Source organism: Bufo gargarizans, chromosome 1 (genome assembly GCF_014858855.1).
Source record: "Bufo gargarizans isolate SCDJY-AF-19 chromosome 1, ASM1485885v1, whole genome shotgun sequence".
NCBI classification, from domain to species: domain Eukaryota; kingdom Metazoa; phylum Chordata; class Amphibia; order Anura; family Bufonidae; genus Bufo; species Bufo gargarizans.
Window position 1 is genome coordinate 430,591,041 of NC_058080.1, and position 12,161 is coordinate 430,603,201.

The 12,161-nt window shown below is 46.0% G+C and overlaps 1 protein-coding gene across 2 annotated transcripts in view; it reads left to right on the forward strand.

Moving 5' to 3' along the window:
- Positions 1-12,161, forward strand: part of LOC122921690 (sialic acid-binding Ig-like lectin 14) — a 116,198-nt gene that overhangs the window by 17,396 nt on the left and 86,641 nt on the right. The window lies entirely within an intron of this gene.

The window sequence follows — 12,161 nt, forward strand, 5'->3', positions numbered from 1 at the left end:
CCGTTGATGTCATTGAAGGTTTCTTCCTCCACCCAGCCACGTACAACACCAAGGGTCTCAGAAAGGTGAATTGAATAGATTTTTCGAATGGGGAGATGGTTAAAAAAACGCTGGCTCCCTCCCCTTTGTTTGAATCCACGGTCACTGCGTCTGCGCCATGCAATTTACTGTCACAGCCGATATGAGTGGTATTTTCTATAGTTCTCTCTTCTCATCAGTTTAATCCCTATTACGTCCCCAATCTGGAGTCCATTTATTAAATTGATTTTTCGAACGGGGAGATGGTTAAAAAAACGCTGGCTCCCTCCCCTTTGTTTGAATCCACGGTCACTGCGTCTGCGCCGTGCAATTTACTGTCACACCCGATATGAGTGGTATTTACTATTCTCATCAGTTTAATCCCTGTCACGTCCCATATCAGGGTGGGATTGCCTTTTGTGAAAAAAAAATTAGCCTGGGTACCTTCGACTGCCTTCATAGTGAAAGACCAAACTCTGATACACCAAACTGAATTGATTTTAGGAACCGGGAGATGGAAAAAGCAGCTTGGTCGGTCCTCTTACTCCCAAGTTGGGGCACTGCGCGTGCACGGAGCAATGTGCTGTGACACCTATATGAGTGGTGTCTTAACTAGTCCTATTCCTATCAGGTTAATCCCTGTTACGTCCCCCTATCCGGGGACATGTGTCGAATTGATTAACCATTGTTGAATTAACGAACCATTACGACATCCTGGAATAATTTAGTTCTGAGCTTTGTACTTGATTTGTATTGGAATTGTTGGGGATTTTTTTAAATTGTCTGCATTATTTCTAATAAACTATTAAGAGACTTTATTATGATTTTTTATTTTATGTATTAAAAACCCAACCATACAACTTAAAAAAATAAAACATTTTTTTTTGTTTTTTCTATAAAAAAACATCCAGCCGTCCCTGCATGTCATTGTCAACAACACATCTGTAAAGCGTCCTGTCCTTGCCGCCGTGGTAGTGGTAGGAGGAGGATTATTTTCACCTCTTCCCCAGTTAGATTCTCGTTGTGCTGTGACATCCCCCTTATAAGCTGTGTAAAGCATATTTTTTTGTTTGGTTTTGAACTGCTGCATCCTTTCTGACTTCCGGTAATTTGGTAACATTTCCGCCACTTTCTGCTTATACCGGGGGTCTAGTAGCGTGGCCACCCAGTACAGGTCGTTCTCCTTCATCCTTTTTATACGAGGGTCCCTCAACAGACATGACAGCATGAAAGACCCCATTTGCACAAGGTTGGATTCCGAGCTACTCATGTCCCGTTCCTCCTCCTCACTGATGTCATTGACGGTCTGTTCTTCCCCCCAGCCATGTACAAGACCACGTGTCCCAGATAGGTGACAACAACGAGCACCCTGGGATGCCTGCTGTGGTTGGTCTTCCTCCTCCTCAAAGCCACATTCCTCCTCTGACTCCTCTTTCTCATACTCCTCTTGCAGCGTTACCGCAGGTCCGGCAAGCGATGATGACAAGGCTGTTTCTGGTGATGATGGTAACCACAACTCTTCCTCTTCCTCTTCACGCTCATCTACAGCCTGATCCAGCACTCTTCGCAGGGCACGCTCCAGGAAGAAAACAAATGGGATGAGGTCGCTGATGGTGCCTTCGGTGCGACTGACTAGGTTTGTCACCTCCTCAAAAGGACGCATGAGCCTACAGGCATTGCGCATGAGCGTCCAGTAACGTGCCCAAAAAATTCCCAGCTCCGCAGAGGCTGTCCTAGCACCCCGGTCATACAAATACTCGTTGACGGCTTTTTCTTGTTGGAGCAGGCGGTCGAACATTAGGAGTGTTGAATTCCAACGTGTCGGGCTGTCGCAAATCAAGCGCCTCACTGGCATGTTGTTTCGGCGCTGAATGTCTGAAAAGTGCGCCATGGCCGTGTAGGAACGCCTGAAATGGCCACACACCTTCCTGGTCTGCTTGAGGACGCCCTGTAAGCCTGGGTACTTAGACACAAAGCGTTGTATGATGAGATTCAACACATGTTCCATGCACGGCACATGTGACAACTTGCCCAAATTCAATGCCGCCAACAAATTGCTTCCATTGTCACACACCACTTTGCCGATCTCCAGTTGGTGCGGGGTCAGCCACTGATCCACCTGTGCGTTCAGGGCGGACAGGAGTGCTGGTCCGGTGTGGCTCTCTGCTTTCAGGCAAGTCAACCCCAAGACAGCGTGACACTGTCGTATCCGGGATGTGGAATAGCCCCTGGGGAGCTGGGGGGATTCAGTTGATGTGCAGCCAGACGCCGCAGCAGAAGAGGACTCAGTCGAGGAGGTTATGGAAGAGGATGGAGTAGGAGGAGTAGAGGAGGTGGCAGTAGGCCCGCCTGCAAGTCGTGGCGGTGTCACCAACTCCGCTGCAGAGCCACGCATTCCATGCTTGGCAGCCATTAGCAGGTTGACCAAATGCGCAGTGTAGGTGATATACCTGCCCTGACCGTGCTTTCCAGACCAGGTATCAGTGGTCAGATGGACCCTTGCCCCAACACTGTATGCCAGAGATGCCATGACTTCCTTTTCAATCAATGAGTAGAGGTTTGGGATTGCCTTATTTGAAAAAAAAAAATTGTCCGGGTAACTTCCACTGTGGTGTCCCAATAGCGACCAATTTTTTGAAGGCCTCAGACTCCACCAGCTGGTATGGTAAAAGCTGGCGGGCTAAGAGTTCCGTCCAGCCAGCTGTCAGACGCCGGGAAAGGGGGTGCCTCTGTGACATTGGCTTCTTACGCTCAAACATTTCCTTTACAGACACCTGACTGTGGGCAGATGAGATGGAACTGCTCAAGGTGAGAGGCAGAGTGGCGGGTGGTTGAGAGGGGGCAAGGAGGACAGCAGTGGTTGACGTGGCTAAAGATGCTGGACCAGGAGGAGGATTTTGGCTTTGAGCTTGTGTGCTGCTTCTACTCGTCATCATGTGTTGATCCCATAGACGTTTGTGATGTGCGATCATGTGCCTTCGCAAAGCAGTTGTACCTAGGTGGGTGTTGGAATTCCCACGACTCAGTTTCTTTTGGCACAGGTTGCAAATGGCATCGCTGTTGTCAGAGGCAGACACACAAAAAAAATGCCACACTGCTGAGCTTTGCAATGACGGCATTCTGGTGGTGGCAACAGCATGCGTTGATTGGCGTGCTGTCTGGCTGACCCCGGGTGCCGATACATGCTGTCTGACTGTGCCACTAGCTCCTTGCAACGACCTCCCCCTGCTTCCAACTCGTCTCCTCCTTCTCTCTGTCTCCCCTTCTGAACTTTCCCCCTCTTCTTCTTCTCTTCGAGCAGGCACCCACGTGGCATCCACGGACACATCGTCATCATCAACAACTATACTTGTATCTGACACCTCAGCAAAGGAAGCAGCAGCGGGTACAACATCATCATCATCATCACACTGTACGTCCATCTGTGTAATGCTGCCTGATTGAGACATATCCCTGTTATCTACATCCCCTGGCAATAATGGTTGCGCATCACTAATTTCATCCAACTGATGTGTAAATAACTCCTCTGAGGGATCAGTGAAGCGGCTGTGATGGCTGTGGTGGTAGTGGTGGTGGTGGCGGCAGGTGGGAGAGTGGTAACTTGAGAGCAGGTGACCAAAGCTGAGCTGGAGGAGGATGGTGCGTCAAGGTTCTTAGCGGAATCTGTTGAAGATTGGGTGTCCTGTGTAAGCCAGTCAACTATTTTCTCAGAATTTTTTGGGTTCAGGGTACGTGGCCTCTGAACACTGGGCATTATTCCAGGGCCAGTGGAAATCACAGCACCACGAACACGACGGCCCCTGCGGCGTGGCCTGTCTCTGCCTGTCATTTTTTATTAGATAAGTGTTACTATGCGTGCAAGGTACTGTGCCAACCTATATAAGTGGTGGGCAGTGGGCACAGTACAGTCTGTGTGGGCCTGACACACACAGGCTTGCAAATGTGATTATTTCACAGAAACATTTTCAATTGAATTTTTTTTATCTGCAAGGTATTTGAGTGAATGACACCCTGTAACGGTATGAGTGCAGGCCTAGCCACTAGCCAGTGGGCACAATACAGTATGTGTGGCCTGACACACACGGGCTTGCAAATGTGATTATTTCACAGAAACATTTTCAATTGAATTTTTTTTATCTGCAAGGTATTTGAGTGAATGACACCCTGTAACGGTATGAGTGCAGGCCTAGCCACTAGCCAGTGGGCACAATACAGTATGTGTGGGCCTGACGCACACGGGCTTGCAAATGTGATTAGATCACAGAAAATTTTTAAAAAAATTTTTTTTTCTGAAAAGTATTTGGGTGAATGACACCCTGTAACGGTATGAGTGCAGGCCTAGCCACTAGCCAGTGGCCACAATACAGTCTGTGTGAGCCTGACACACACGGACTTGCAAATGTGATTATGTCACAGAAAAATGTTAAATAGATTTTTTTTTTATCTGCAAGGTATTTCCTGTCACACCCTGTATGAATGGTGCACACAGTGCTGTCTGTGACTGAGCCTGCAGCCTCTCACACACGGGCAGCCAGGCAACTGCAATATATATAAAAATAAATTAAAAAGCACACTGATGTAGCAGCCCTGAAAGGGCTTTTTGGGGTGCTGTCTGGACGCTGTCCTTACAGCAGATGAGTCTGTGGACACAGAACACTGCCCTAGCTAACGCTTTCCCTATTGAATCAGCAGCAGCAGCACTGTCCCTCCTCTCACTGTGAATTCAGCTTCCGAATGAATCTAAAATGGATGGTGTCCTGGAGGTGGGAGGGTCTAGGAGGGAGGGTCTGCTGCTGATTGGCTGAAATGTGTCTGCTGACTGTGAGGTACAGGGTCAAAGTTTACTCAATGATGATGTATAGGGGGCGGATCGAACATCGCATATGTTCGCCTGCCGCGGCGACCGCGAACAAGCTATGTTCACCGGGAACTATTCGCCGGCGAATAGTTCGGGACATCACTACAGAGGAGCAGGGCTGGTGGCTTTGCCACTTTTATAATCTCCTACGCTAGTTTTCTGGCTTGGAAGAACACTGAAATTCACGTCAGGCAGCGGCTGGCATAGATTTCAGCTGTGACATATGGACTGCCAGAAGCTGTGCGTAATTTATGATGAGGTGTATTCTGCCAGGCTGTGCTAAATCTCCTCATAAGTGTTTTTGTCGTCCCAGCCAGAGTTTGCTTTTTATAGTTCATTAGGAATATAATTATATTTTTACATACAATTATAATATTATAACATTTCTAGCAAGCTCTGTAGTAGAGAGAGTTCAGCTCGCCACAGAAGAAGTGCACGGAGGAAAACCCAGACCTGCCACAAGATGACAACATAAACCAGGAAAAAATCTCCACCTCTTCTAAAACTTGATCCTTTATTAGTCACATTCTAAAAATACCACAGGGTCAGTTAAAAAGACACTTACACATTTCGAACAACAGAATGTGTGTTCTTAACCATAGCCACGTTTCAACCAGAGCAGTTTATATTGACTGTCCTCTTTCACAGATGGAACATTAGGATAAATCACATTCACTCTGATTGCTAAATATTTCAATTCATATATATTCTATTTACCAGTCATAGAGTTAATGTGATTTATCCTAATTCCACCTGTGTTGTGATTGAAGTTTATTTGTCATTTAATGAAGACAGCGCTTCCATTATTTTATTGCATTTTTTGCAATTACTTTAAAAAATATGAAATAATAATTTTTACTTTTATCTAGAAAAAGGAAATAAAATCTCTAAAAATAGAATTTACAGTACTAGTGTATAGTGTAGGGTATATAGAGATGTGTCCGTAGAGACCAGTACATTATACATGTGAACACTTAATACATGAGAAAATCACTACTGAGGTTTTGTAGCCAGAGAAAATGTTTCACTCACCAGCATTGGGCTCTGTGACTCAATGGTTAGTGTTTGAGGGAGATTTATTATTTAGTTTATGCCAGAAAAGTAACGTTAAAGTTAAAAACGATAGGGGATTTTTATGAAACTGGTATAAAGTAGAACTGGCATAGTTGCCCATAGCAACCAATCAGATTCCACCTCTCATTAGTCTCTAAATAGTTGCAAGTGGCATGGCAAGGAAGAGAAGGGGGCATGGCCAGCATATTCATTTATCTTAAAGGGGTTGTCCAGATTCAGTGATGTACCGGGTCTCTACTAGGCAGAGGCTTCCGCCTAGCAGTGTTCCCGGTGACGTCATCAGCACTAATGGGCGGGCTCTAGCGCTAGGGCAGCGCTAAAGCCCACCCATTAGTGCCTGTGAGGTCACCGAACACACTGCTAGGCGGAAGCCTCTGCCTAGCAGTGTAAAAATGCAAACAAAAAAGCCCTTGCCCTGTGCAATTCAGTGCAGGGCAAGGTAGAGCATTGCAGGATGAAATGCTCCGATGCTCATCTCAGAGGGGCTGCCTGGGTGAAAAGGAGGAGACATCCAGGTTCAGCTCTGAACCCAGACAACCCCTTTAATTTAAGCCACTTTTCTGCTGCAAATTAAGCCAGAAATCTACAGCAGCTCCTAGCTGTTGGCCTCATCATATATTAGGTGCATATTCTGGCAGCACAGGGGATATCAAGAGTGGTGCAGATAACGCTGATCTTGATAAATCTTCCTCTTTGCATTCAATACAGAAGATTATGGGTTTAAAACCTGGCAGAGACAACTTAAAAAATGAAGGCAGAATAGAAGTTAAATACACAGGGGGTATCCCCAAGAATATTGATAGTCCATGGGGATACCCCCACCCCTTCATTTTGATAGCCTTGACTCCATATATATGTAGACATCAAGAGTGAAAGCTGAGGACTCTCAAAAGCACTGACTATATACAGTACAGACCAAAAGTTTGGACACACCTTTTCATTCAAAGAGTTTTCTTTATTTTCATGACTATGAAGGCATCAAAACTATGAATTAACACATGTGGAATTATATACATAACAAAAAAGTGTGAAACAACTGAAAATATGTAATATTCTAGGTTCTTCAAAGTAGCCACCTATTGCTTTGATTACTGCTTTGCACACTCTTGGCATTCTCTTGATGAGCTTCAAGAGGCAGTCACCTGAAATGGTCTTCCAACAGTCTTGAAGGAGTTCCCAGAGATGCTTAGCACTTGTTGGCCCTTTTGCCTTCACTCTGCGGTCCAGCTCACCCCAAACCATCTCGATTGGGTTCAGGTCCGGTGACTGTGGAGGCCAGGTCATCTGGCGCAGCACCCCATCACTCTCCTTCATGGTCAAATAGCCCTTACTTTCAAAGTTTTCCCAATTTTTCGGCTGACTGACTGACCTTCATTTCTTAAAGTAATGATGGCCACTCGTTTTTCTTTATTTAGCTGCTTTTTTCTTGCCATAATACAAATTCTAACAGTCTATTCAGTAGGACTATCAGCTGTGTATCCACCGGACTTCTCCTCAAGGCAACTGATGGTCCCAACCCCATTTATAGGGCAAGAAATACCACTTATTAAACCTGGCAGGGCACACCTGTGAAGTGAAAACCATTTCAGGTGACTACCTCTTGTAGCTCATCAAGAGAATGCCAAGAGTGTGCAAAGCAGTAATCAAAGCAAAAGGTGGCTACTTTGAAGAACCTATAATATGACATATTTTCAGTTGTTTCACACTTTTTTGTTATGTATATAATTCCACATGTGTTAATTCATAGTTTTGATGCCTTCATAGTCATGAAAATAAAGAAAACTCTTTGAATGAGAAGGTGTGTGCCAAACTTTTGGTCTGTACTGTATATACATTCCTAATCAGCGTAGAGAACATCCAGTACCAGCACTTCAATGGGCCAGTATCAATAGAAATACCAACACCGCACTGCAGCTACAAATGCCAGCTGGGCCGATAAATACCAGCCAAGTGGAAACCCTTATTGCAGTGGACTCTATCCAACAATATAGTTTAACTTCTCCTTCTTTAAATAGTCTTTAAAATAAAATTGCTGGTAAATGACAGTGTTGGTAGGTGGGGAATAGAAAATTAGAGAAGAGCGAATTTTTTATAAATTTGATTCAGACAGTTCGCTAAATGTTTTGAAAAAAAATTGATTAGATTTGAATTTATTAATGACAAAGCGCGTTAAAAATCAGCTATTTCCGGCCGCAGAGTCTATATTTCGGTATACAACACTGTGCCTTGCAGTAACACGCATAGGGAGCCTGCTGTTGTTGTGAAACAGTACTGTGAGTCCGTATGACATGTAGATGACAGGGGTCGCTCTTAGAATCACTGCACACTTCACTTATTTAGTCAGTTACGAGGTTCAAATAACTCAAGTGTGAACTCAGACTTATAGGTCAATGTTAGCATCGGGTATAAAGAACCGTGCAGAGGCCCAAGATCCAACTATAGAGTGAAAGAGCACAATCATTTTATACCGTCAGCTGATTCCACAAAGATTTCTACAGAAACTGTTCTGTTACACGTTGATGCAATAGAGCCCCCGACAGAGTGGAGAGGGAGTCAGCAGTAAGTCTGTGTGGACTGATTATTTTACTCTTCTTCTGATCCGTCATAAGTAGGGATGAGCGAACCCGAACTGTATAGTTCGGTTTTGTACCGAATTTTGGGGTGTCCGTGACACCGACCCGAACCCAAACATTTTCATAAAAGTCCAGGTTCGGGTTTGGTGTTCGTCGCTTTCTTGGCGCTTTTTGAAAGGCTGCAAAGCAGCCAATCAACAAGCGTCATACCACTTGCCCCAAGAGGCCATCACAGCCATACCTACTATTGGCATGGCTGTGATTGGCCAGTGCAGCATGTGACCCAGCCTCTATTTAAGCTGGAGTCACATAGCGCCGCCCGTCACTCTGCTCTGATTAGTGTAGGGAGAGGTTGCAGCTGCGACGTTAGGGCGAGATTAGGCAGTGATTAACTCATCCAAAAGACTTCATTCAGTGATCGATCTGCAGCTGTGGATCATTAAACTGCTGCTATTCAATTGCTCACTGTTTTTAGGCTGCCCAGAGCGTTTTTCAGTCACTTTTTTCTGGGGTGATCGGCGGCCATTTTGTGTCTTCTGGTGCTGCCACCAAGTACATTTAACCCTCAATAGTGTGGTTATTTTTTGGCTATATCCTACATCAGGGTCAAGCTGGAACACCAAGTGCATTTAACCATCAATAGTGTGGTTATTTTTTGGCCATATCCCAGTCTAATTCTGTCTGTAAACGTATACCTGTCACCCAGCGCCTAAATAATAGGCCTCAAATTTATAGTCAGCTAAATCTGTGGTTATTGCTGTAGCTGGGCAAGTTATTTAGTGTCCGTCAAAGCACAGTTTTTGTTCTGGGTTGAAATACAATTCCCAATTTAGCAATTCTCTAAATTAGGGGTTTCTGCTGTATCAGGCCTACTTTAAATCTATCCCTAAAAGGGTATATTAGATTCAAGGTGCTGATAGGGTCATTCTCAATAACTTCACACACACGCTACTGTGCATATCCAAGTCTAATTCTGTCAGTAAACCCATACCTGTCACCCAGCGCCTAAATACTAGGCCTCAAATTTATATTCATCCAAATATGTCATTATTGCTGTGGCTGGTCAAGTTATTTAGTGTCCGTCAAAGCACAGTTTTTGTTCTGGGTTGAAATACAATTCTCAATTTCGCAATTTCCTTATTTAGTGGTTTCTGCTGTATCAGGCCTACTTTAAATCTATCCCTAAAAGGGTATATAAGATTCAAGGTGCACATCGGGTCATTCTCAATAACTTCACACACACGCTACTGTGCAATTCCAAGTCTAATTCTGTGTGTAAACGTATACCTGTCACCCAGCGCCAAAAAAATAGGCCTCAAATTTACATCCATCTAAATCTGTGGTTATTGCTGTGGCTGGTCAAGTTATTTAGTGTCCGTCAAAGCACAGTTTTTGTTCTGGGTTGAAATACAATTCCCAAATTTGCAATTTCCTAATTTAGTGGTTTCTGCTGTATCAGGCCTACTTTAAATCTATCCCTAAAAGGGTATATAAGATACAAGGTGCACATAGAGTCATTCTCAATAACTTCACACACACGCTACTGTGCATTTCCAAGTCTAATTCTGTCTGTAAACGTATACCTGTCATCCAGCGCCTAAATACTAGGCCTCAAATTAATATTCAGCTAAATCTGTCGTTACTGCTGTGCCTTTATTAGTGTAATACGGTACCTTAATAGATAGCCAGATAGTGATAGGTGTCTGTAAAAAAAGGCCTGAATTTGAATTCAATACATCGGGCCAAATAATATTTTTCTTATTGTGGTGAACGGTAACAATGAGGAAAACATCTAGTAAGGGACGCGGACATGGTCGTGGTGGTGTTAGTGGACCCTCTAGTGCTGGGAGAGGACGTGGCCGTTCTGCCACAGCCACACGTCCTAGTGTACCAACTACCTCAGGTCCCAGTAGCCACCATAATTTACAGCGATATTTGGTGGGGCCCAATGCCGTTCTAAGGATGGTAAGGCCTGAGCAGGTACAGGCATTAGTCAATTGGGTGGCCGACAGTGGATCCAGCACGTTCACATTATCTCCCACCCAGTCTTCTGCAGAAAGTGCACAGATGGCGCCTGAAAACCAAGCCCATCAGTCTGTCACATCACCCCCATGCATACCAGGGAAACTGTCTGAGCCTCAAGTTATGCAGCAGTCTCTTATGCTGTTTGAAGACTCCGCTGGCAGGGTTTCCCAAGGGCATCCACCTAGCCCTTCCCCAGCGGTGGAAGACATAGAATGCACTGACGCACAACCACTTATGTTTCCTGATGATGAGGACATGGGAATACCACCTCAGCACGTCTCTGATGATGACGAAACACAGGTGCCAACTGCTGCGTCTTTCTGCAGTGTGCAGACTGAACAGGAGGTCAGGGAGGAAGACTGGGTGGAAGACGATGCAGGGGACAATGAGGTCCTAGACCCTACATGGAATGAAGGTCGTGCCACTGACTTTCACAGTTCGGAGGAAGAGGCAGTGGTGAGACCGAGCCAACAGCGTAGCAAAAGAGGGAGCAGTGGGCAAAAGCAGAACACCCGCCGCCAAGAGACTCCGCCTGCTACTGACCGCCGCCATCTGGGACCGAGCACCCCAAAGGCAGCTTCAAGGAGTTCCCTGGCATGGCACTTCTTCAAACAATGTGCTGACGACAAGACCTGAGGGGTTTGCATGCTGTGCCATCAGAGCCTGAAGCGAGGCATTAACGTTCTGAACCTTAGCACAACCTGCATGACCAGGCACCTGCATGCAAAGCATGAACTGCAGTGGAGTAAACACCTTAAAAACAAGGAAGTTACTCAGGCTCCCCCTGCTACCTCTTCTGCTGCTGCCGCCTCGGCCTCTTCCTCCGCCTCTGGAGGAACGTTGGCACCTGCCGCCCAGCAAACAGGGGATGTACCACCAACACCTCCGTCACCAAGCATCTCAACCATGTCACACGGCAGCGTTCAGCTCTCCATCTCACAAACATTTGAGAGAAAGCGTAAATTCCCACCTAGCCACCCTCGATCCCTGGCCCTGAATGCCAGCATTTCTAAACTACTGGCCTAAGAAATGCTGTCATTTAGGCTGGTGGACACAGACAGCTTCAAACAGCTCATGTCGCTTGCTGTCCCACAGTATGTTGTTCCCAGCCGGCACTACTTCTCCAAGAGAACCGTGCCTTCCCTGCACAACCAAGTATCTGATAAAATCAAGTGTGCACTGCGCAAGGTCCACCTAACCACAGATACGTGGACTAGTAAGCACGGCCAGGGACGCTATATCTCCCTAACTGCACACTGGGTAAATGTAATAGCGGCTGGGACCCAGGCGGAGGGCTGTTTGGCGCACGTCCTTCCGCCGCCAAGGATCGCAGGGCAACATTCTTTGCCTCCTGTTGCCACCTCCTCCTACTCAGCTTCCTCCTCCTCTTCTCCACACCTTCACCACCAACTTCAGCACAGCCCGGGGTAAACGTCAGCAGGCCATTCTGAAACTCATATGTTTGGGGGACAGGCCCCACACCGCACAGGAGTTGTGGCGGGGTATAGAACAACAGACCGACGAGTGGTTGCTGCCGGTGAGCCTCAAGCCCGGCCTGGTAGTGTGCGATAATGGGCAAAATCTCGTTGCAGCTCTGGGACTAGCCGGTTTGA